The 26295-nt window shown below is 47.5% G+C and overlaps 1 protein-coding gene and 6 non-coding genes across 7 annotated transcripts in view; 4 read left to right on the top strand and 3 right to left on the bottom strand.

Moving 5' to 3' along the window:
- Window positions 1-26295, top strand: part of LOC137316839 (zinc finger protein 229-like) — a 330353-nt gene that overhangs the window by 187925 nt on the left and 116133 nt on the right. The window lies entirely within an intron of this gene.
- On the top strand, window positions 13911-13982 carry trnaa-ugc (transfer RNA alanine (anticodon UGC)). The gene has a single exon. It is a non-coding gene; the product is annotated as a tRNA-Ala (tRNA).
- trnaa-ugc (transfer RNA alanine (anticodon UGC)) lies at window positions 15706-15777 on the bottom strand. Its single transcript has one exon. It is a non-coding gene; the product is annotated as a tRNA-Ala (tRNA).
- trnaa-cgc (transfer RNA alanine (anticodon CGC)) lies at window positions 16250-16321 on the bottom strand. Its single transcript has one exon. It is a non-coding gene; the product is annotated as a tRNA-Ala (tRNA).
- On the top strand, window positions 17095-17166 carry trnaa-ugc (transfer RNA alanine (anticodon UGC)). Its single transcript has one exon. It is a non-coding gene; the product is annotated as a tRNA-Ala (tRNA).
- Window positions 19019-19090, top strand: trnaa-ugc (transfer RNA alanine (anticodon UGC)). Its single transcript has one exon. It is a non-coding gene; the product is annotated as a tRNA-Ala (tRNA).
- On the bottom strand, window positions 20802-20873 carry trnaa-ugc (transfer RNA alanine (anticodon UGC)). Its single transcript has one exon. It is a non-coding gene; the product is annotated as a tRNA-Ala (tRNA).

A 26295-nucleotide genomic window follows, 5' to 3' on the forward strand; every position in this document is an offset into this window, starting at 1 on the left:
CAAATGCTTTCTGGAAGTCCATATAGACAACATCCATATTCAATCCCCTGTCCACCTTGTTAGAGAGCTCAAAACGTTCAACTAGATTACTCAGACATGAGCTGCCCTTCACAATCCATCTTCACTCTCTTTCAACAGCTCATTTTGTTTCTGATGATAGATTTCAGTAATTTCCCAACAACTGACTTTAAACTAACAGGTCTATATTTTCTTGGTTTCTCCCTCCCTCCTTTCTTAAATAACGGAGTGACATTTTCAAATTTCATATCCAAAAGCACAATTCCTCAGTCTAGAGCACTATGGGAAATTATGACTAATGCATCTGCAATTTCCCCACCCGTTTCCTTTAATACCGTGAGGTGGGAACCATCAGGTCCTGGAGATTTCATTCTTTTTTTCCAGTTATTTATTTATATGACTGTGTATAACAGGACTGAGTGTTTCAGCGCTGAGTGTGTGTATAACAGGACTGAATGGCCCAGCCCTGACTGTATAACAGGACTGATTGTCCCAGCACTGACTGTGTGTATAACAGGACTGAGTGTCCCAGCACTGACTGTGTGTATAACAGACATGAGTGTCCCAGCACTGACAATGTGTATAACAGGACAGAGTGTCCCAGCACTGACTGTGTGTATAACAGGACTGAGTGTCCCAGCAATGACTGTGTGTATAACAGACATGAGTGTCCCAGCACTGACAATGTGTATAACAGGACAGAGTGTCCCAGCACTGACTGTGTGTATAACAGACATGAGTGTCCCAGCATTGACAATGTGTATAACAGAACTGAGTGTCCCAGCACTGACTGTGTGTATAACAGACATGAGTGTCCCAGCACTGACAATGTGTATAACAGGACAGAGTGTCCCAGCACTGACTGTGTGTATAACAGGACTGAGTGTCCCAGCAATGACTGTGTGTATAACAGAAATGAGTGTCCCAGCACTGACAATGTGTATAACAGGACAGAGTGTCCCAGCACTGACTGTGTGTATAACAGACATGAGTGTCCCAGCATTGACAATGTGTATAACAGAACTGAGTGTCCCAGCACTGACTGTGTGTATAACAGACATGAGTGTCCCAGCACTGACAATGTGTATAACAGGACAGAGTGTCCCAGCACTGACTGTGTGTATAACAGGACTGAGTGTCCCAGCAATGACTGTGTGTATAACAGACATGAGTGTCCCAGCACTGACAATGTGTATAACAGGACAGAGTGTCCCAGCACTGACTGTGTGTATAACAGGACTGAGTGTCCCAGCATTGACTGTGTGTATAACAGACATGAGTGTCCCAGCATTGACCGGGTGTATAACAGGACTGAGTGTCCCAGCACTGACTGTGTGTATAACAGGACTGAGTGTCCCAGCACTGACAATGTGTATAACAGGACTGAGTGTCCCAGCACTGACAATGTGTATAACAGGACTGAGTGTCCCAGCACTGACTGTGTGTATAACAGGACTGAGTGTCCCAGCACTGACTGTGTGTATAACAGGACTGAGTGTCCCAGCACTGACTGTGTGTATAACAAGACTGAGTGTCCCAGCAATGATTGTGCGTCGAGTGTACATGGGCTGTGGGCGGAGATAAATGGGTGGGGTAGAATCCATGATAGGGTGGAGTGACATGGGGTTGTCAGTGGAGATTAATTCGGTTGGAGGAGGTTACAGAGATAGGGAGGGGGCGAGGACCATGGAGGGATTTGAATACGAGGATGAGTGTCTCAAAATCGAGCCTTTGTCGGATCGGGAGCCAATGTAGTAACACACAAACAGAAACTTACGGTTCACTGCCCGGCAGACAAGTGGGGAAGACATTGATGTCCGCGGGGGAACAGTAAGGTTCACAGCAGCAGTCGAGTTCGCAGACTCCGCCAGTCAGGTCACAGGTACAAACGGGAACGGCTGGAACAAGACAGACAAACAGTGAGATCTTACAACAGAGCACGGACGGTCTCAAAGACCATCTCCCTCCCTTGTCTGAATCCACGATCACCGTCTTCTCCATCTCCCAAAATCAATCTGCAGACTTATCCTCCCACTGCTTTCTACTCACCGAATTACAGCTTCCAGATACCCAGCACAACCCACTTAATAAATAATAATTATACGGAGAGAATAGAGAAGCTGGGATTACTCTCTTTGGAGCAGAGAAGGTTCAGGGGAGATTGACTCGAATGGTACGGGGGATGAGGGACTTCAGTTCCCGGGAGAGACTGGAGGAGCTGGGATTGTTCTCCTTGGAGCAGAGACGGTTAAGGGGAGATTTAATAGAGAGGTTGAAAATGAGGAGGGGTTTTGATGGAGTCGATGGGGAGAAACTGTTGTCACTGGCGGGAGGGTCGGTAACCAGAGGACACAGATTGAAGGGAATTGGGAAAAGAGCCAGAGGGAGATGAGGAGAATGTTTTTAGGCCGCGAGTTGTTCTGATCTGGAATTCACTGCCTGAAAGGGCGGTGGGAGCAGATTCAATAATAACTTTCAAAAGGGAATCGGCTCAATCCTTGAAGGGGGGAATTTGCGGGACTGTGGGGAAAGAGCAGGGGGAGTGGGACTAATGGGATCGCTCTTTCACAGGGCCGGCACAGGCGCGATGGGCCGAGCGGCCTCTTTCACAGAGCCGGCACAGGCGCGATGGGCCGAGCGGCCTCTCTCTGTGCTGTTTGATTCTCGCTCACTTTTGGGCTCCGACCCACGGCCCGTTTGACGGGGAGGCGGGAGAGTGACTCCCCCCCGAGCCCAGCTCGACACCGGGCGCTGACAGAGTGGAGATTCACGGGGCCCGCAGGAGGCCCCGAGTAACTTCCCCCGTCACCCCACCCTCCCCTCTCAGGCCACTCCCGGGTGCGGGCCCTCCCTCTGTCGGCCTCGCCCCCGCCCACAGCACCGCCCGCCCGCCATCATCTTCCCGGCGCCGGCCTGTTGCTGAGGGAACGCGGCACAGGAACCGCGCGGCGCATGTGCGGCATCCCTCTGGCCCGAGCGGCACCTACGCCTCGTGACGTCAGCGCGCAAAGGTGGGTGACGCTTCAGAGTGTCACGTGGTCGAAGGTGTCAGCCCAGGAGTCGGCCGGAGGAGAGAGCTGTCAATCAAAGGGCCCGGATTCAGCACTCACTGCGCACAGGGTTTGGAGAATTTGTTTAAAATGCAAAATGTGCAAGAATGAAATAAAATTAGAAATGTACCAAAAAAGGAAAAAAAAAACTGCAAATATAATAATCTGAATTTAAAACAGAAATGTCTAAACTCACATCTGGCTGATGGTCTGGGTGCTCCCGCCACTATTAGTCTTCTCTCCCTGGGGCATTGGATGAGCAGAATGCTTGAATATAACTTTTTTAATGCAGAGGGTGCTGGATGGATGGAATGGACCAGCGAGGGAGGCAGTGGGGCCTGATTGTATCAGCAAATTCCAGAGAGTTGGCGAAGTACCTGATAGTGATACCTTGGGAAATGACAGCCTCGAAATTTAAAATAATTTTTGGTACATGTGCACTAGTTTTTAGTGATTGCTGTACCTAGACACCTAAACCCCTTTGCTCCTCTACAGTCCCCAATTTCTCACCATTAAGAAAATTCTACTATTTCTCACTTGGTGCCAGCAGTAGAATTATACAGAATGTACAGAAGGTCCATGCCGGGGTTTGTGCTCTGCATGAGCCTCCTGTCACCCTTCTTCATCTCACCCTATCAGCATATATTTCCATTCCTTGGGATATGACAGCCTAGAAATTGGGATCTTCAATGTTATTTTTGGTACATGGTGCGCTAGCTTTCCACTCTTCACCATCCAATAATAACAGACCTTTATTGTTTGGTGTACCTGGACACCAAAACCCCTTTGCTGCTCTACAGTCCCTATAGATACTCTTTCTATTACTCCCCACATCTTTAGTCTTTACTCTCTTCACTGTCCACTGAAAACAGAGACGGTGAGACTGGAACTTTTTTTTGTATTTCAAAATATAGTTTGTTTCATAATTTTTTTTTAGATACACACAGTTCAATGTAAATATCACAGTTACAATTCAAAACAATACAATACGGATCGTACGCACTACGGATTCCATTTTTACAATTCAATACACAATACATATTTTCGAAGACATGATGTCCAATACAAAGTGAAATGGCCTTACACAGTGACATTTCCCCATAGAGCCTTTGTGTGAGCCGCACCTCGCTTCAGTGTGTCCCACAGCTGTTGAGGGGTGAACCCCTCTCCGACTCCATGGTATAGGGGTGCTGTCTCTGTGGAGGGGGGGTTATCACCTTTTACCCGAATACACGGACCCATTCGCCCACATTCATGTTCGTGTTTGGCAAACACTGTCTGATGTCTTCCACAAACCTGTCAAAACTTGGAGTCAGAGACGTAGGGGATAATTTCACCTTCACTGCTTGGGCCGTAAACTGATGGAGCAGAAATTAAAATCGGGCCGGTTCTGTCAGGGGCGGGTGATCCGCTCGACCAGTTCAGCCCTCAGCAATGGTGAAAATTTCCCTCTACGTGTTGCGAACTGAGGCAGTTTGAGACAATGGACGAGTTTGTGGGCTTCGAAGTTTGAACCAGTGCATAGATCAGGAAAGTTGTGGCCGATTCTAGATATCCCCACCTGACGGAAGTTGGGTGGATAAGGCTTGTAAATGGTGTCAGGCCACTTACCGCCCATTTAACGCTGGCGTTCCTGCCTCTGCCATGGTTGCTAGAGTCCTAAGAAGAGTGGCCGGAGCAACACCCACCTGTTTCCGGTCAGGCCACGTGTAATAAGTAAATCGGATATTTATGACGTACACGGGACACCATTTAATGTTGGTGACAAATGGGAGGAGGAGCCGCCCTTTCGATGGGCATTGAGTGATCCAGAACACTGAGAAGTTTCTTTTTAACTTATATTTTGTGGGGCAAGGAGGAGCAGGAGAGCTTTCCCTTGGCCTGCTGCGGCCGTGAGAAATCTCCCGCCCCCTGATCATCTCAGAAATGTATCAGAAGGTTTCCTTGTAGATCTGTGTAACCAGGCCCAGCCTCATATCCCATTAAACTCCCTTCAGTGAGTAAACATTGCTGCACAGCAGCTCAGAGAGGAAACGATCTCCGGAACTCTCCACTGGAGTTTGAAATTACATTAATATTTTACCAGTTATTGAGTGTTGGTCCATTATTATTCTGTTCTGGTCAAAACAAATGTCCCAATGAACAGGACGCTGTCTGACCCTGACAGCTCACCCTCAGTCCATCCCACCGGGCAGTGTGTGTGATGGGAAATAATCATCAAACAAAAAGGAGGATTTGATTTCATTCATTTCAGGATTAAACATTTAATATTGAAATCATATTATTTCCAGATTAATAACAGCAAACCATTTCATGTTGGAATCACATCTTGTATCATTTCACAACACCGCATTTGTCGGGTAAAGTATAATTCCTGTCTGGTATTTCCAAATTTATTTAAAGTATTAGATTGATATCAGTTACTTTCGTGAACTCATTGATGTCAATGGATAGTAAAATCAGGCGTAGTGAATAACAGGCGGCCGATCAGCTACCGCCCGTCTTGCACCACCGCCAAACCGGAAAATCTAATCCAATTGAATCTTTATTTAATGTCGGATAAAAAGTCTTGAGACGTTTCTATGATTTAACGAATGTAACAATTAGATTCAGTGGGTATTTCACCCCGTTTATCAGCTCCTCTCTGAATTTAGTCTGGGTCACAGCATAAATACACGTGTTGGTGCAGGAACTGAGAAGTTGAAGCATGAATCCGGCTGACTCAATATCATTGGCCGTATCGTACTGGGCGTTTGTTATATGCAGAGAGATAACAAAGAAAACGAGTGTGCTCCATAACAGTATAAAACTGCCTGATATACTGAAGAGTAAAATGATGGATTTACTTCGGTTCTCCATCTCTGGATCCTTGTGATTCTCTCCATTGCTGCGGCCCCGGAGTCCCCTGCGGACTCTATTGGCCGCTAAAATGTGCCTGGCGGTGAGAACATTGAACAGCAAAATCAGAATGAATGGGAGACAAGGCATTAACACAAGATTAAACAAGTCAAACGCTGCCCATGCGGGTGAAGTGAATAAGGTCGGTTTGAAGACACAACCCCGGGGTACATTGTCCATTATATATTCCGGGCCAATTACAAAGTACCAGGGAATGTTTAGTAAACAGCTCAGCGCACTCACCACCCCGATAACAACAGCCGCCGTTTTCTTGGTGCAATATTTTGTTTTCAGCTTCTGACAACAAATGGCCACAAATCGATCAAAGGTGAAAACCACCGTGAACCAGACAGAGGCCGCTGTGGCTGCAAAACTCAGGGTGACAATGAGACGGCACACGGGGGTAATGGTCAAGAATGAAACTGGGAAATAAATATTAACAATTCGCCACAGTATGACATCGGTGATAACTAGTAGGAGATCGGCCGCTGCCATTCCCACCAGGTAGCGAGTGATACATTTGGAGAGTCCGCACTTTCCTCGGGACAGGATCACAATCGCCATCAAGTTAACTGCAAGAGACAGAAACAGATGCAGAGAAATTACTGATCAGACCTGGAGCCAAAGCAGCAGTTTGAAGGATCTGGGGTGAATTTTCAAGCTTTGTTGCTGCATCAAACGGTGGAAACTTATTCACTGACCTGGGCAGCGCTTTCGGGCAGAGAAATGTTTTTAAAAACTATTATCAATAATGAATTGGGAAATTGATGCTGAAAGTGAATAAAGTGAACACCGGATCCTCTGGAAGGGCCAAATGAGGGCGTCGAGCCGGTGTGGAAGGGAGTCGGAGTATTACACACCGGGAATCCAGTGATAAAGGCCGGATTTGGGCTCCAGGTGAACGAGAAATTGAGCGTAGAGCCGGAAAGGTGAGATGACAGGAGAAGGTGCTGCTGGTTTGTTGCTCTGGGTGAACAATTGTAAACAATTTTACAACACCAAGTTGTAGTCCAGCAATTTTATTTTAAATTCACAAGCTTTCGGAGACTTCCCCCTTCGTCAGGTGAACGATGTGAAATGAAATCCTCGAAATGAAATCGCATTTATAATTCACAGAACAATGCTTGGTGAGTACAGACAGTTTTTTCAACTGCCCGTTGCCAAGGCAATCAGACCTGGCAGGTAACACCTGTCTGTCTGCACACTGATTGCCTTGGCAACGGGCAGTTGAAAAAACTGTCTGTACTCACCAAGCATTGTTCTGTGAATTATAAATGCGATTTCATTTCGAGGATTTCATTTCACATCGTTCACCTGACGAAGGGGGAAGCCTCCGAAAGCTTGTGAATTTAAAATAAAATTGCTGGACTATAACTTGGTGTTGTAAAATTGTTTACAATTGTCAACCCCAGTCCATCACCGGCATCTCCACATCACGCCCTGGGTGAAGAGAGCCGACACGGACCGGCACAAAACGGGAAAGACCGAGATCCGTGGGGGTGAGTTTGAGGCTTCGGATTGGATTGGAAGAGGCAGCTGGAGGCCGAACGAGTGAGTGAGATTGGGAGGAAGACAAGGAGAAGGACATGTAGGAGCTGGTGGGGAGTCAGTAGCAGATTGCTTGGGGAAGCGAATAAACAGAAGCAACGGATGAGGAGACAGAGGATTGAATGCAGTGTGAGGAGAGGCTGGGATTCACAGGGAGAGACTGCAGCAGAGTGTTGGAGGAAATCTAATCTATAGGTCCCAGTAAGACAATCCATTCAATAAATTCAACCTTTCATTTCTGTGGTTATTGGTGTCAATGAGCTGCTCGTTGGTTACATAATGTGTTCAATAAATTTACTTTGCATATTCAATTAAAATTACATTAAAATGCATTCATTGAATTAGCATCGTTCTTTATTGAGTTTAGCTGACACATAGCTTCTAGAATACAGTATCACAATAATGCAATGCGATAGAGAAATCACTGATTTTGTTCTTTAATTACATTTCAATTATGTTTATTTATTCAATCAGTAAACAAGTAAATGTAACATTCACATAAACAGACTGAGGACCTGATAGTGCTAAACACACCCGGCGCGAGTACAATAAAACTCTCACAATCTGACAACATCCTAATAACACCTTCAATCACGTTTCCTCTTCATAATTGTACTGGAAGTTTCAGCAGTTCATTCCGATGAATTATTCACACCGCTGCTGCTCTCTCTCTCCCCCCATCTCTCGTTTTCTGTGTGTGTATCTCTCTCTCTGTCTCTCTCTTTCTCTCGTTTCTTCTCCCCCTCCCTCTCGTTTTCCTTCTCAGTTTCTTTCTCTATCGCTCCTCTCTATGTCTCCGCACTGTCTCTACTCTCTTTCTCAATGTCGCTTTTCACATCCGAGTAAATCCTAACATCCTGCGCCTATTTTCTCTTCACCAGCCCCGTGTTCCAACGATCCTATTCTTAGTGTCAGTTTGTTAAATGGTGAAGCCTCTGTGAACAGTTTAATGTTTCTGCAGATCATACAAGTCTCCACCTGTTCACCTACACTGTTCACTTCATCTACAATGCGTGGAATAAACAGAATTGAATCCCTCTCCCAGACACACCTCACAACAATTGAAATTCCTTCTCCTGTAATTACAAAGTACAGCGTTAGATGGCGGCATTGTTCAATGAACAAAACGCCAACATCACCGCTGCTGCTTATAATCTGCAGATAAATAGAAGGGCTCCTGATTCCAACTGATAAAGTGCAAACTGATAGAACATAACCTCAAAATATGACATTTTACAGTGAATTTATCCACAGTGAATCAGAGAATGAGATGTGAAAGATTCAGCAGCAAACTCAGTTCAGTAACCAGACATCTGAAGCGGCGTCGGATACACACACAATGAAATAATCTTCCATAACAGTGATAACCAATAAATACATTGAAAACCCTGTTAAACTGAACCATGTTATCGGGGAGGGAGGACATTGCGCTGCCTCCTTGTAACACCGAGACCGTGAGCTGTCTCATGAACAATCACTGAAAACACATTGATGAAAAAATATTCCAGGACAGGTTAGTTCCACAACATGAAACTGTTCACAGCTCCTGATGGTCTGAGACCAGCTCTTAGCCCAGACACCTGATTCCAATACAATCAGCACAGAGAATAATCCAGTAACAATGCCAAGGTTAGATATACAAGATCATGCCGCATACAATGCAGCTGCCACAAGACAAAAAGACCAGGGGCTTCGGACAGTCGATCAACTGATAGTACAGAACAGTCCACTGTGTAATACAGGATGGGAGAAAAAGAGTGCCAAGTGGAGCAGCAGATTTAATACCGATTTGCACCATGAACAGCTGAGATAATGGCTTACCTGGAACTCCAACGGCTGCAAGAACAGGAAAATAGATACATTCTATCTGATACCTTACTGAATATCCCATTTCCCTGTGAAGCAATGACTTCTGTTGGCCTGGAAAGCGCAGCTCCGGCAGGCAGTCTGTGTGGATTCATTACAGCGATCCCTGATTTATACAGGGGGTAAATCTCCACTGAGACGGTTGTACCCCTGATCATTGCTATTAGTTACAGTCATTTGAACAAACATTAGATCAGCAGCTTTGACTCCTTGTAAATGATGACGTGGATATATCACAAACATCTCAAAGTTCAGAACCTTGTCTTAATGAGACCTCTCTCAGGAATAAAGTTAAAAGCTGTGCTCAGAAAGTACTGGTCCAACAATGAGCGGCTCCATTTACAGTTTTCATATAATTGTATTGACCATGTTCACTCCTGCCGATTCAATTATAAATTTTACAGATTTCTCCACAATGTGCATTGAATCCAGGGACACAAGTAAACCCGTTTCACTCTGTTCCTGCAGTTTCCCAGTTAAAGTATGAATTTTGAGTCTCTGACACGAAGACAGTCTCTAAAAGGGACACCATCCTTTCAGGCAGTGCTTAAAAACCCTCTGTGTAAAAAATATGCTCCACATTTCCCCTCTATTCTTTTGGCAATTATTTTAAACCTATTACCTCTGATTACCAATCCAGTTGCCAGAGTATGCAGTTTCCACTACTTGCTCTATAAAAAACCCTCATTATTTTGAACACCACTCATGGTCTCCCCTTAACCTTCTATGATCTAAGGAGGACAATCCCAGCTTCTCCAATCCCTCCACATAACTGAAGTCACTCATCCCTGGCATCACCCTGGTAAGTCTCCTCTGTACCCTCTCCAAGGCCTTTACATCCTTCTTAAAGTGTGATGCTCAGTGCTGTACACAATACTCCAGCTGAGGCCTAACCAGTCTTTTTGTGAAGGTTTCACATGACTTCCCTATTTGTGTATTCAATGCCCCTATGTAAAAAACCCGTGTATCCCATACGCTTGGTTAACCACCTTATCAACTTGCCCTGCCACTTTCAAAGATTTGTGAATATGCACCCACAGGTCCGACTTCTCTTCCGCCGCCCTCAAAACAGTACATTGAGTTACATCGAAACCACAGCACAGAAACAGGCCATTCGGCCCAACTGGTTTATGCCAGCTTTTAGGCTCCACACGAGCCTCCTCCCTCCCTACTTCATCTATCCCTATCAGGACACCATATTTCTTTCTCCCTCTTCTCCTCATCTAGCTTCCCTTTCAATGCATCTACGTTATTTGCCTCAACTACTCCCTGTGGTAGCGCGTTCCACATTCTAACCACTCTTTAGGGAAAGACGTTTAACCTGAATTCCTGGATTTATTAGTGACTATCTAACATTTATGACCTCTAATTTTGGTCTCCCTCACAAGTGGAAACATTTTCTCTACATCTACCCTCCCAAAACCTATCATTATCTTAAAGACCTCTGTCAGGTCACCCCTCAGTCTTCTCTTTTCTACGGAAAAGAGATCCATCCTGTTCAGCCTTTCCTGATAAGGATAACCTCTCAGTTATGGTATCATCCTTGTGAATCTTTTTTGCACCATCTCCAATGCCTTTATATCCTTCCTATAATATGGCGACCAGACTGTGCACAATACTCCAAGTGTGGCCTAACCAAGGCTTCATACAGGTTTAACGTAACTTCTTTGCTTATCAATTCTATTTCTCTAGATTTGAAACCCAGTGCTTGATTTGCCTTTTTTTCACCTGCGTCGCTACTTTTCGTGATTTGTGTATTTGTGCCCGAAGATTTTATTAAAATTTCAAAATATACTTTATTTCTTAAAATTTAAGGATATACACATTTCAATGTAAATCACAATTACCGTTCAAAACAATACAGATCGTTCACACAATGACCTCATTATTATAATTCAAATCACAGAACATATCTTCTAATGCATGCTGTACAATACAATGTGAAATGGCCTTATACAGTGGCCTTTCCCCATAGAGCATTTATGTAGGCCGCACCTCATTTCATTACATCCCTCAGCACATACTCCTGGAACTTGGAGTGTGCCAGTCGGCAACACTCGATCATGGACAGCTCCTTCAGCTGGAAGACCAGCAGGTTTCGGGCGGACCAAAGGGCCAACTTCACCGACTTGATGGTTTTCCAGAAGCAGTTGATTTCTGTCTTGGTGTGCGTCCTGGGGAACTGCCCGTAGAGCACAATGTCCTGTGTTACTGAGGTGTTGGGGATGAACCCGGACAGATAAAAATACATCTGTCTCCACATCTTCTGCACCAAGGGTCAGCCCACCAGGAGATGGACGATGGTCTCCTCCTTGCTGCAGTCTCGAGGGCAGCTCGCGGTGGTTCTGAGATTGCGTGAGTTTTGGAAGGACCGCAGTGGCAGGGCCCTTCTCACCATCATCCAGGCTACATCCTGGCGCCGGTTGGTCAGTTCTGGCAATGAGTCATTCTGCCAAATGGCATCGACGGTCTGGTCGGGGAACTGCTGGATCAGATCCGCCCTCTCCTTTACCTGCAGGACTCCCACTGTCTGGCGGCCTTGTGGTCGTCAGGGTCCTCTCCACCTGGGACAGGTGGGGTTGGGGGATTACGGTTCAGTTGGCCGAGACGTCTTGCGTCTGCTCGGCCAGCGTGGCCAGACCCAGCCTTCTCAGTGTGGGGGACAGGTAAAAACGCAGCACGTAGTGACACTTGGTGTTTGCGTACTGGGGCTCTACACATATCCCCAGGCAGCCACACACAAAGGTGGCAATCAGCATCAGAGTAGTTTTGGGGACAGTCTTCCCCCCTTTGTCAGGGGTCTTGGACGTGGTGTCCCTGCGGACAAGTTCTGCCTTGGACCTCGAGACAAAGTGCAAGATAGCTCGGGTGACTGTGACGGCGGATCAGCGGGGTATGGGCCACACCCTGGCCACGTGGAGCAAAACTGCGAGTACCTCACACCTTATCACCAGGTCCCTGCCGGTTATGGAGAGGGAGAGCCCCACCTCCATAACAAGCTTCTGTTTGGACTTGGCGACCCGCTCTCCCCGTTTCATGGTGCAGGCCAGGGACCCCCCGAACCACATGCCCAGCACCTTCATATAGTCGAACCTAACAGTGAAGGGGACAAAGGACTTGGCCTCCACTTGCCAAATAAGATGGCCTCGCTTTTATTTCGGTTCACTCTAGACCCCGAGGGCAGCTCGAAACAGTCGCAGATGCCCATCAGTCTGTGAACCGACCGCTGATCAGAGCAGAAGACGGTGACGTCGTCCATGTAGCGGAAACCTTTAACCTGAGAGCCTCCACTGCCTGGGATCGTCACCAACCCCACCCCCCCCCCTCCCCCATGCCTGCGACCTTCCTGATGGATGCAGCGAACGGATCGATACAACACACAAACAAGACCACAGAGAGAAACAGCCCTGCCTGACTCCAGATGTGAATGGAAAGCTCTCGGACTCCCAACCATTGATTAGGACTGCGCTATAGATTTCTGTGTAGAGCGGTCGGATCCAATCGCAGATTGCCTCCTCAAACTACATTTTAAAGAGCACGTCCATCATGTACATGTGGGATATTCAGTCGAAGTCCTTCTGCTGGTCCAGGCTGATGAGCCAGGTGTTCACCCCGCATCCTGCACGTAGGCGATCGTATCAATGAGTCGTGCCAGGCTATCAGGCATCTTCCTGCCAGGTACAGTACAGGTATGATCCGGGTGGATCAGCAGCTCCAGAGCAGAGCCGGGTGGGAGGACCTCAGACAGAATCTTGTAGTCAACATTTAGCATGGAAACGGGTGCCTAATTTCTGATTTCTTCCCTCTCGCCCTTCCGCTTGTAGATGAGGATGATGATGCCTTTCCTCATGGACTCTGACATGTTGCCTGTCAGAAGCATACCCCCGGACACTTCCACTTCTTTGAAACTGGAAATAATCTACCACCTGGCAGACCCACCTTGGATGGTCTCATAAAATGAGAACAATCAGTTCTTCTTTCCCTGTTCAAAAAAGCATTTTATCTGGGGATATCGCTCAGTGGTGGAGCGCAAGGTCCAGTGTTCAATCCCCAGCATCTCCAAAAAAAGTTTCAACAGAATTACGCATGGAAAGGCGAATCGCGCTTTCTGAGCGCAGCGAGTTCCAACTTCTGAGGCTCCACAAGCATTAAATTGCCCCGGAGCAGGACTTCATCTCACGGTCTCCTCAGCAGCTCAGCTCATCGCCGCCGCCGACTGACTGGAATGTGTGACAGTGCAATGTCGAGCGAGCAGTCCCAGCTCTTGTTTGACACTGTGTCATTCATCCATCTCACTTTATGATTCAGAGGTTGGATGTAAGCCTCGTCACTGACTATTGGCAATTGTATTTTTTTATTTCCGCTGACTTTTTTTTTGGAAAGTTCAAAGTAAAGAGGAGCAGATACCCCGTGAACTGAAGCAGAGGTTGAACATTTGGAGCACGTGTGAGGACTGGGCCTCTCGTTGTCCGGGAGAGACAGAGCGGAAAGCCCACTTTCATATTCTAAAGTTGCAGCGTTTTTTCCTGAGGGGATGTAGCTCAGTGGAAGAGCGCGTGCTTTGCATGTATGAGGTCCCGGGTTCAATCCCCGGCATCTCCAAACACTTTATGTTTCGAATTTTGAAAAGACCCTCTTGTTCTCACCTCACCTTCACACACAAGGACAGGAAAGGGTTTCTTCACCTCGAGAAAAACCGAACGCTCTGCACACGATAAAATTCAATGGAAGCACGCACGCGCTTTTGAAATGGCTCCCATCCCGGGGCTGGAGAGCGGGCCCAGTAATAATAACAGAGGAAATAGGATCACGAGTCGGACATTCGGCCCTTCGAGCCAGCTCCGCCATTGGATATGATCATGGCTGATTCTCGATCTCAATACCCCAGATTCCCGCTCTCTCTCAATACCCCTTGATGCCTTCTGTGTCTGGAAATCCATCTATCGCCTTCTCAAGTATATTCAGTGACTTGGCCTCCACAGCCTTCTGTGGGACAGAATTCCACAGCTTCACCACCGTCTGAGTAAAAAAATAGATTATTCCAAGTTTCACAGATCGGGGAGGAGCAGCGGACAGGCGTTCAGACGACACAGAGGGAGGAATAGGGTGGGAGAGGGGGAGAGTCTCCTTTGGATGTGCTGTCACCATCCTCCCGATTTCAGGGCACATTTTTCGAACGCTCCCGTTATCAGTCACTTTGCTTACGGTTGGACGGGACTAGAAATCCTCAGACACATTGTGGCAGAGGCCGGCAAGAATATTTCAAGTCCCTGAGCTTCAGAGGAGGGTAAGGTGAGACACAGACAGCATTGAGTATAATTTCACTACAGACGGATGCAGGACTTGCCCCTGGTGTGGTTTTGTGTTTAAAGATCACTTCACTGAAAACACCTTGACCAGCTGAGGTTACAGACGGACATGATGGTCAGGAAAAGACCAGTTGGTTCATCAATCCTGCCCCACATGCCTGGAGCATCGTGACCGGACACTCCCTACCGACACCACCCGCCCCACCCACCGGAAACATGTAATCTCCTGGGAGTGGCGACAAACCAGAAACAAATCCAGCGCCAATAAGGAGGGGAAATTCTGGGAAATTCCTCCCCGAATCCCTCCGGCGATCGAATCGAGTTCAGTGGATCACACTGACCATGTGTAGTTTAACTGGAAAACCACTCACCTTCTATATGATGCGATCTCTGCCTCAGTCAAGAACTGGTCAAGATCCATCCAGAAGGCAAAGAGAGAGTCAACACCCACCACACCAGCCTGCACTGCATTCCAGAGACTCAGTACTCTCTGGGAAAAGAAGAACCGCCGAACATCCAGACTATTCCTACCTCTGTGTAGTCTGAACGCCTGTCCGCTGCTCCTCCCCGATCTGTGAAACTGGGAATAATCTATTTCTTCACTCAGAGGGTGGTGAACGTGTCGAATTCTCCACCATAGGATACTGTGGAGGCCAAGTCACTGAATATATTTAAGAAAGACAGATTTGTCCACACAGAAGGCAACCAAGCGTATGGAGAGAGAGCGGAAATGTGGTATTGAGATAGAGGATCAGCCATGATCATATATAATGGCGGAGCAGGCTCGAAGGGCCCAATGGCCGACTCGTGATCCTATTTTCTCTGTTATTATTTCTGGGCTCGCTCTCCAGCCCCGGGATGGGAGCCATTTCAAAGGCGCGTGCGTGCTTCCATTGAATTTTATCGTGTGCAGAGCGTTCGGTTTTTCTCGAGGTGAAGAAACCCTTTCCTGTCCTTGTGTGTGAAGGTGAGGTGAGGACAAGAGGGTCTTTTCAAAATTCGAAACATAAAGCGTTTGGAGATGCCGGGGATTGAACCCGGGACCTCATACATGCAAAGCATGCGGTCTTCCACTGAGCTACATCCCCTACCCACAGCTACTTCAAATTTAGAATAACAAAAGTGGGCTTCCCGCTCTGTCTCTCCCGGACAACGCGATGCCCAGTCGTCACACGTGCTCACAATGTTCAACCTCTGCTTCAGTTCACGGGGTTTCTGCTCCTCTTTACTTTGAACTTTCCAAAAACAATGTCAGCGGAAATAAAAAATATATATAATTGCCACTACTCAGTGACGAGGTTCACATCCAAATTCTGAATCATTAAGTGAGATGGATGAATGACACAGCGTCAAACAAGAGCTGGGAATGCTCGCTCGACATTGCACTGTCACACATTCCAGTCAGTCGGCGGCTGCTATGAGCTGAGCTGCTGAGGGGACCGTGAGATGAAGTCCTGCTCCGGGATAATTTAATGCTTGTGGAGCCTCAAAAGTTGGAACTCGCTGCGCTTCGAAAGCGCGATTCGCCTTTCCGTGCGTAATTCTGATGAAAAATATTTTTGGAGATGCTGGGGATTGAACCCAGGACCTCATACATGCGAAGCATGCGCTCTACCACTGAGCTACATCCCCACACAAGAAATCAGTCTAACCAGGGAAAGAAGAGCTGATGCATTCCAGAGAATCACTACTCTCTGGGAAATGAAGATCCGACTAACATCCAGCCTATTCTTACCTCTGTGTCGTCTAAACGCCTGTCCCGTGCTCCGCCCCAATCTTTGAAACTGCAAATAATCTATCACGTGGCAGATCCACCTTGGACGGGCTCAGAAAATGAGAACGGTCAGTTCTTCTTTCCTTGGTTAGCTATTTATTGCATATGGGGATGTAGCTCAGTGGTAGAGCGCATGCTTCGCATGTATGAGGTCCTGGGTTCCATCTCCAAAACATCTTTTTTCATCAGAATTACGCACGGAAAGGCGAATCGCGCTTTCTGAGCACAGCAAGTTCCAACTTCTGAGGCTCCACAATTGTCCCGTCGCAGGAATTCATCTCACGGTCCCCTCAGCAGCTCAGCTCACAGCAGCCGCCGACTGACCGGAATGTGTGACGGTGCAATGTCGAGCGAGCAGTCCCAGCTCTTGTTTGACACTGTGTTATTCATCCATCTCACTTTATGATTCAGAGGTTGGATGTCAGCCTCGTCACTGACTATTGGCAATTGTATTTTTTAAAATTCCGCTGACTTTTTTTTTGGAAGGTTCAAAGTAAAGAGGAGCAGAAACCCCGTGAACTGAAGCAGAGGTTGAACATGGTGAGCACGTGGAACGACTGGGCATCGCATTGTCCGGGAGAGACAGAGCGGAAAGCCCACTTTTACTCTAAAGTGGAGGGCTTGTGCCCGTGGGGATGTAGCTCAGTGGTAGAGCGCATGCTTTGCATGTATGAGGTCCCGGCTTTAATCCCCGGTATCTCCAAACGCTTTATGTTTCGAATTTTGAAAAGACCCTCTTGTCCTCACCTCACCTTCACACACAAGGACAGGAAAGGGTTTCTTCACCTCGAGAAAAACCGAACGCTCTGCACACGATAAAATTCAATGGAAGCACGCACGCGCCTTTGAAATGGCTCCCATCCCGGGGCTGGAGAGCGGGCCCAGTGATAAGAACAGAGAAAATAGGATCACGAGTCGGCCATTGGGCCCTCCGAGCCTGCTCCGCCGTGATATATGATCATGGCTGATCCTCTATCTCAATACCACATTCCCGCTCTCTCTCCATACTCTTTGATGCCTTCTGTGTGTGGAAATCTGTCGTTCTTAAATATATTCAGTGACTTGGCCTCCACAGCCTTCTGTGGTCGAGAATTCCACAGGTTCACCACCCTCTGAGTGAAGAAATAGATTATTCCCAGTTTCACAGATCGGGGAGGAGCAGCGGACAGGCGTTCAGACTACACAGAGGTAGGAATAGTCTGGATGTGAGGCGGTTCTTCATTTCCCAGAGAGTACTGAGTCTCTGGAATGCATTGCCGGCTGGTGTGGTGGGTGCTGACTCTCTCTTTGCCTTCTGGATGGATCTGGACCAGTTCTTGACTGAGGCAGAGATCGCATCATATAGAAGGTGAGTGGTTTTACAGTTAACCTACACATGGTCAGTGTGATCCACTGAACTCGATTCGATCGCCTGAGGGAGTCGGGGAGGAATTTCCCAGAATTTCCCCTCCTTATTGGCGCTGGATTTGTTTCTAGTTTGTCGCCGCGCCCAGGAGATTTCATGTTTCCGGTGGGTGGGGCGGGTGTTGTCGGTGGGAAGTGTCTGGTCACGATGCTCCAGGCATGTGGGGCAGGATTGATGAACCAACTGGTCTTTTCCTGACCATCATGTCCGTCTGTAGCCCCAGATCGTCAAGGTGTTTTCAGTGAAGTGATCGTTAAACACGAAACCACACCTGGTGCAAGTCCTGCATCCGTCTGTAGTGAAATTATCCTCAATGCTGTCTGTGCCTCACCTTACCCTCCTCTGAAGCTCGGGGACTCGAAATATTCTTGCCGGCCTCTGCCGCAATGTGTCTGAGGATTTCTAGTCCCGTCCAACCGTAAGCAAAGTGACTGATAACGGGAGCGTTCGAAAAATGTGCCCTGAAATCGGGAGGATGGTGACAGCACAGCCAAAGGAGGCTCTCCCCCTCTCCCAGCCTTTCTTCTCACGTGGCAGACCCACCTTGGGTGGTCTCATAAAATGAGAACAATCAGCTCTTCTTTCCCTGGTTATACTGAATTTTCATTTGGGGATGTTGCTCAGTGGTGGAGCGTATGCTTCTGCATGTATGAGAAAGTGGGTTTAATCCCCAGCATCTCCAGCAACATTTTTCATCAGAAGTCCGCACGGTAAGGCGTATCGCGCTTTCTGAGCGCAGCGAGTTCCAACTTCTGAGGCTCCACAAGCATTAAATTGTCTCGGAGCAGGACTTCATCTCACGGTCCCCTCAGCAGCTCAGCTCACAGCAGCCGCCGACATGACTGGAATGTGTGACGGTGCAATGTCGAGCGAGCAGTCCCAGCTCTTGTTTGACGTTGTGTCATTCATCCATCTCACTTTATGATTCAGAGGTTGGATGTCAGCCTCGTCACTGACTATTGGCAATTGTATTTTTTTATTTCCGCTGACTTTTTTTTTGGAAAGTTCGAAGTAAAGAGGAGGAGAAACCCCGTGAACTGAAGCAGAGGTTGAACACTGTGAGCACGTGGAACGACTGGGCATCGCGTTGTCCGGGAGAGACAGAGCGGAAAGCCCACTTTTTATTCGAAAGTGGAGGGCTTTTTTGCGTGGGGATGTAGCTCAGTGGGAGAGCGCATGCTTTGCATGTATGAGGTCCCGGGTTCAATCCCCGGTATCTCCAAACGCTTTATATTTCGAATTTTGAAAAGACCCTCTTGTCCTCACCTCACCTTCACACAAGGACAGGAAAGGATTTCTTCACCTCGAGAAAAACCGAACGCTCTGCACACGATAAAATTCAATGGAAACACGCACGCGCCTTTGAAATGGCTCCCATCCCAGTGCTGGAGAGCATGCCCAGGAATAATAACAGAGAAAATAGGATGACCATTCGGCCCTTCGAGCCTGCTCCGCCATTATATATGATCATGGCTGATCCTCCATCTCAATTCCATATTCCCGCTCCCTCCCCATACCACTTGATGCCTTCTGTGTGTAGAAATCTCTTTCTTAAATATATTCAGTGACTTGGCCTCCACAGCCTTCTGTGGTCGAGAATTCCACAGGTTCACCACCCTCTGAGTGAAGAAATAGATTATTTCCAGTTTCACAGATTGGGGAGGAGCAGCGGACAGGCGTTCAGACTACACGGAGGTCGGAATAGTCTGGATGTTAGGCGGTTCTTCTTTTCCCAGAGAGTACTGAGTCTCTGGAATGCATTGCCGGCTGGTGTGGTGGGTGCTGACTCTCTCTTTGCCTTCTGGATGGATCTGGACCAGTTCTTGACTGGTGCAGAGATCGCATCACATAGAAGGTGAGTGGTTTTACAGTTAAACTACACATGGTCAGTGTGATCCACTGAACTCGATTCGATCGCCTGAGAGATTCGGGGAGGAATTTCCCAGAATTTCCCCTCCTTATTGGCGCTGGATTTGTTTCTAGTTTGTCGCCGCTCCCAGGAGATTACATGTTTCCGGTGGGAGGGGCGGGTGGTGTCGGTAGGATGTGTCTGGTCACGATGCTCCAGGCATGTGGGGCAGGATTGATGAACCAACTGGTCTTTTCCTGACCATCATGTCCGTCTGTAGCCCCAGACCGTCAAGGTGTTTTCAGTGAAGTGATCGTTAAACACAAAACCACACCTGGGGCAAGTCCTGCATCCGTCTGCAGCGAAATTATCCTCAATGCTGTCTGTGTCTCACCTTACCCTCCTCTGAAGCTCAGGGATTTGAAATATTCTTGCCGGCCTCTGCCACAATGTGTCTGAGGATTTCTAGTCCCGTCCAACCGTAAGCAAAGTGACTGATAACGGGAGCGTTCGAAAAATGTGCCCTGAAATCGGGAGGATGGTGACAGCACATCCAAAGGAGACTCTCCCCCTCTCCCACCCTATTCCTACCTCTGTGTAGTCTGAACGCCTGTCCGCTGCTCCTCCCCGATCTGTGAAACTGGGAATAATCTATTTTTTCACTCAGAGGGTGGTGAACCTGTGGAATTCTGTCCCACGGAAGGCTGTGGAGGCCAAGTCACTGAATCTACTAAAGAAGGCGATAGATAGATTTCCAGACACAGAAGGCATCAAGGGGTATTGAGAGAGAGCGGGAATATGGGGTATTGAGATGGAGAATCAGCCATGATCATATCCAATGGCGGAGCTGGCTCGAAGGGCCGAATGTCCGACTCGTGATCCTATTTTCTCCGTTATTATTACTGGGCCCGCTCTCCAGCCCCGGGATGGGAGCCATTTCAAAAGCGCGTGCGTGCTTCCATTGAATTTTATCGTGTGCAGAGCGTTCGGTTTTTCTCGAGGTGAAGAAACCCTTTCCTGTCCTTGTGTGTGAAGGTCAGGTGAGGACAAGAGGGCCTTTTCAAAATTCGAAACATAAAGCGCATGGAGATGTCGGGGATTGAACCCGGGACCTCATACATGCAAAGCATGCGCTCTTCCACTGAGCTACATCCCCTCAGGAAAAAACGCTTCAACTTTAGAATAAAAAAAGTGGGCTTTCCGCTCTGTCTCTCCCGGACAACGAGAGGCCCAGTCCTCACACGTGCTCCAAATGTTCAAGCTCCGTTTCAGTTCACGGGGTTTCTGCTCCTCTTTACTTTGAACTTTCCAAAAAAAAAGTCAGCGGAAATAAAAAAATATAATTGCCAATCGTCAGTGACGAGGTTCACATCCAACCTCTGAATCATAAAGTGAGATGGATGAATGACACAGTGTCAAACAAGAGCTGGGACTGCTCGATCGACATTGCACTGTCACACATTCCAGTCAGTCGGCGGCGGCGATGAGCTGAGCTGCTGAGGAGACCGTGAGATGAAGTCCTGCTCCGGGGCAATTTAATGCTTGTGGAGCCTCAGAAGTTGGAACTCGCTGCGCTCAGAAAGCGCGATTCGCCTTTCCGTGCGTAATTCTGTTGAAACTTTTTTTGGAGATGCTGGGGATTGAACACAGGACCTTGCGCTCCACCACTGAGCGATATCCCCAGATAAAATGCTTTTTTAAACATGGAAAGAAGAACTGATTGTTCTCATTTTATGAGACCATCCAAGGTGGGTCTGCCAGGTGGTAGATTATTACCAGTTTCAAAGAAGTGGAAGTGTCCGGGGGTATGCTTCTGACAGGCAACATGTCAGAGTCCATGAGGAAAGGCATCATCATCCTCATCTACAAGCGGAAGGGCGAGAGGGAAGAAATCAGAAATTAGGCACCCGTTTCCATGCTAAATGTTGACTACAAGATTCTGTCTGAGGTCCTCCCAACCGGCTCTGCTCTGGAGCTGCTGATCCACCCGGATCAAACCTGTACTGTACCTGGCAGGAAGATGCCTGATAGCCTGGCACGACTCAGTGATACGATCGCCTACGTGCAGGATGCGGGGTGAACACCTGGCTCATCAGCCTGGACCAGCAGAAGGACTTCGACTGAATATCCCACATGTACATGATGGACGTGCTCTTTAAAATGTAGTTTGAGGAGGCAATCTGCGATTGGATCCGACCGCTCTACACAGAAATCTATAGCGCAGTGCTAATCAATGGTTGGGAGTCCGAGAGCTTTCCATTCACATCTGGAGTCAGGCAGGGCTGTTTCTCTCTGTGGTCTTGTTTGTGTGTTGTATCGATCCGTTTGCTGCATCCATCAGGAAGGTCGCAGGCATGGGGGAGGGGGGGGTGGGGTTGGTGACGATCCCAGGCAGTGGAGGCTCTCAGGTTAAAGGTTTCCGCTACATGGACGACGTCACCGTCTTCTGCTCTGATCAGCGGTCGGTTCACAGACTGATGGGCATCTGCGACCGTTTCGAGCTGCCCTCGGGGTCTAGAGTGAACCGAAATAAAAGCGAGGCCATGTTATTTGGCAAGTGGAGGCCAAGTCCTTTGTCCCCTTCACTGTTAGGTTCGACTATATGAAGGTGCTGGGCATGTGGTTCGGGGGGTCCCTGGCCTGCACCATGAAACGGGGAGAGCGGGTCGCCAAGTCCAAACTGAAGCTTGTTATGGAGGTGGGGCTCTCCCTCTCCATAACCGGCAGGGATCTGGTGATAAGGTGTGAGGTACTCGCAGTTTTGCTCCACGTGGCCAGGGTGTGGCCCATACCCCGCTGATCCGCCGTCACAGTCACCCGAGCTATCTTGCACTTTGTCTCGAGGTTCAAGGCAGAACTTGTCCGCAGGGACACCACGTCCAAGACCCCAGACAAAGGGGGGAAGACTGTCCCCAAAACTACTCTGATGCTGATTGCCACCTTTGTGTGTGGCTGCCTGGGGATATGTGTAGAGCCCCAGTACGCAAACACCAAGTGTCACTACGTGTTGCGTTTTTACCTGTCCCCCACACTGAGAAGGCTGGGTCTGGCCACGCTGGCCGAGCAGACGCAAGACGTCTCGGCCAACTGAACCGTAATCCCCCAACCCCACCTGTCCCAGGTGGAGAGGATCCTGACGACCACAAGGCCGCCAGACAGTGGGAGTCCTGCAGGTAAAGGAGAGGGTGGATCTGATCCAGCAGTTCCCCGACCAGACGGTCGATGCCATTTGGCAGAATGACTCATTGCCAGAACTGACCAACCGGCGCCAGGATGTAGCCTGGATGATGGTGAGAAGGGCCCTGCCACTGCGGTCCTTCCAAAACTCACGCAATCTCAGAACCACCGCGAGCTGCCCTCGAGACTGCAGCAAGGAGGAGACCATCGTCCATCTCCTGGTGGGCTGACCCTTGGTGCAGAAGATGTGGAGACAGATGTATTTTTATCTGTCCGGGTTCATCCCCAACACCTCAGTAACACAGGACATTGTGCTCTCCGGGCAGTTCCCCAGGACGCACACCAAGACAGAAATCAACTGCTTCTGGAAAACCATCAAGTCGGTGAAGTTGGCCCTTTGGTCCGCCCGAAAACTGCTGGTCTTCCAGCTGAAGGAGCTGTCCATGATCGAGTGTTGCCGACTGGCACACTCCAAGTTCCAGGAGTACGTGCTGAGGGATGTAATGAAATGAGGTGCGGCCTACATAAATGCTCTATGGGGAAAGGCCACTGTATAAGGCCATTTCACATTGTATTGTACAGCATGTATTCGAAGATATGTACTGTGATTTGAATTATAATAATGAGGTCATTGTGTGAACGATCTGTATTGTTTTGAACGGTAATTGTGATTTACATTGAAATGTGTATATCCTTAAATTTTAAGAAATGAAGTATACTTTGAAATTTTAATAAAATCTTGGGGCACAAATACACAAATCACGAAAAGTAGCGACGCAGGTTAAAAAAAGGCAAATCAAGCACTGGGATTCAATTCTAGAGAAATAGAATTGATAAGCAAATAAGTTACGTTAAACCTGTATGAAGCCTTGGTTAGGCTACACTTGGAGCATTGTGCACAGTCTGGTCACCATATTATAGGAAGGATATAAAGGCATTGGAGATGGTGCAAAAAAGATTCACAAGGATGATGCCATAACTGAGAGGTTATCCTTATCAAGAAAGGCTGAACAGGATGGATCTCTTTTCTGTAGAAAAGAGAAGACGAGGGGTGACCTGATAGAGGTCATTAAGATGATGAGGGAGACGAAAATTAGAGGTCATAAATATAAGATAGTCTCTAATCAATCCAGGAATTCAGGTGAAACGTCTTTACCCAAAGAGTGGTTAGAACGTGGAACGCGCTACCACAGGGAGTAGTTGAGACAAATAACGTAGATGCATTTAAAGGGAAGCCACATAAGCACAAGAGGGAGAAAGAAATAGGGTGTCCTGAAAGGGTTAGATGAAGTAGGGAGGGAAGAGGCTCGTGTGGAGCATAAAAGCTGGCATAAACCAATTGGGCCGAATGGCCTGTTTCTGTGCTGTGGTTTCGATGTAACTCAATGTACTGTTTTGAGGGCGGTGGAAGAGCAGTCGGACCTGGGGGTGCATATTCACAAATCTTTGAAAGTGGCAGGGCCAGTTGATAAGGTGGTTAAGCAAGCGTATGGGATACACGGGTTTGAACATAGGGGCATTGAATACACAAATAGGGAAGTCATGTGAAACCTTCACAAAAAGACTGGTTAGGCCTCAGCTGGAGTATTGTGTACAGCACTGAGCATCACACTTTAAGAAGGATGTAAAGGCCTTGGAGACGGTACAGAGGAGACTTACCTGGGTGATGCCAGGGATGAGTGACTTCAGTTATGTGGAGGGATTGGAGAAGCTGGGATTGTCCTCCTTAGATCAGAGAAGGTTAAGGGGAGACCATGAGTGGTGTTCAAAATAATGAGGGTTTTTTATAGAGCAAGTAGTGGAAACAGAATACTCTGGCAACTGGATTGGTAATCAGAGGTAATAGGTTTAAAATAATTGCCAAAAGAATAGAGGGGAAATGTGGAGCATATTTTTTACACAGAGGGTTGTTAAGCACTGCCTGAAAGGATGGGGTCCCTTTTAGAGACTGTCTTCGTGTCAGAGACTCAAAATTCATACTTTAACTGGGAAACTGCAGGAACAGAGTGAAACGGGTTTACTTGTGTCCCTGGATTCAATGCACATTGTGGAGAAATCTGTAAAATTTATAATTGAATCGGCAGGAGTGAACATGGTCAATACAATTATATGAAAACAGTAAATGGAGCCGCTCATTGTTGGACCAGTCCTTTCTGAGCACAGCTTTTAACTTTATTCCTGAGAGAGGTCTCATTAAGACAAGGTTCTGAACTTTGAGATGTTTGTGATATATCCACGTCATCACTTACATTTGGGCAAAGCTGCTGAAGAAATTTGTTTGTTCAAATGACTGTAACTAATAGCAATGATCAGGGGTATAACCGTGTCAGTGGAGATTTACCCCCTGTATAAATCAGGGATCGCTGTAATGAATCCACACAGAGTGCCTGCCGGAGCTGCGGTTTCCAGGCCAACAGACATTACTGCTTCTCACAGAAATGGGATATTCAATAATGTATCAGATAGAATGTATTTATTATCCTGTCCTTGCAGCCGTTGGAGTTCCAGGTAAGCCATTATCTCAGCTGTTCATGGTCTAAATCGGTATTAACTCTGCTGCTGTACTTGGCATTATTTTTCTCCCATCGTGTATTACACAGTGGACTGTTCTGTTCTATCAGTTGATCGATTGTCCTAAGTCTCTGCTATTGTTGTCTTATAGCAGCTGCATTGTATGCCTTATGATCTTGTATATCCAACCCTGGCATTGTTACTGGATTATTCTCTGTACTGACTGTATTGGAATCAGGTGTCTGGGCTAAGAGCTGGTCTCAGACCATCAGGGGTTGTTCACAGTTTCATGTTGTGGAACTAACCTGTCCTGGAATATTTTGTCATCAATGTGTTTTCAGTGATTGATAATGAGACAGCTCACGGTCACGGTGTCACAAGGAGGCGGCGCAATGTCCTCCCTCCCCGATAACATGGTACGGTTTAACAGGGATTTCAATGTATTATTGGTTATCACTGTTATGAAAGATAATTTCATTGTGTGTGTATCTGACACCGCTTCAGATGTCTGGCTACTGAACTGAGTTTGTTGCTGATTCTTTCACATCTCATTCTCTGCTTCACTGTCGATGAATTCACTGTAAAATGCAATGTTTTGAGGTTATGTTGTATCAGTTTGCACTTTATCTGTTGGAATCAGGAGCCTTTCTATTTATCCGTGGATTATAAGTGGCAGCGGTGATGTCGGCGTTTTGTTCATTGAACAATGCCGCCATCTAACGCTGTACTTTATAATTACAGGAGAAGGAATTTCAATCATTGTGAGGTGTGTCTGGAAGAGGGTTTCAATTCTGTTTATTCCATGCATTGTAGGTGAAGTGAACAGTGCAGGTGAACAGGTGGAGATTTGAATGATCTGTAGAAACATTAAACTGTTCACAGAGGCTTCA

The sequence above is a fragment of the Heptranchias perlo genome, unplaced genomic scaffold (genome assembly GCF_035084215.1).
Source record: "Heptranchias perlo isolate sHepPer1 unplaced genomic scaffold, sHepPer1.hap1 HAP1_SCAFFOLD_60, whole genome shotgun sequence".
NCBI lineage: Eukaryota > Metazoa > Chordata > Chondrichthyes > Hexanchiformes > Hexanchidae > Heptranchias > Heptranchias perlo.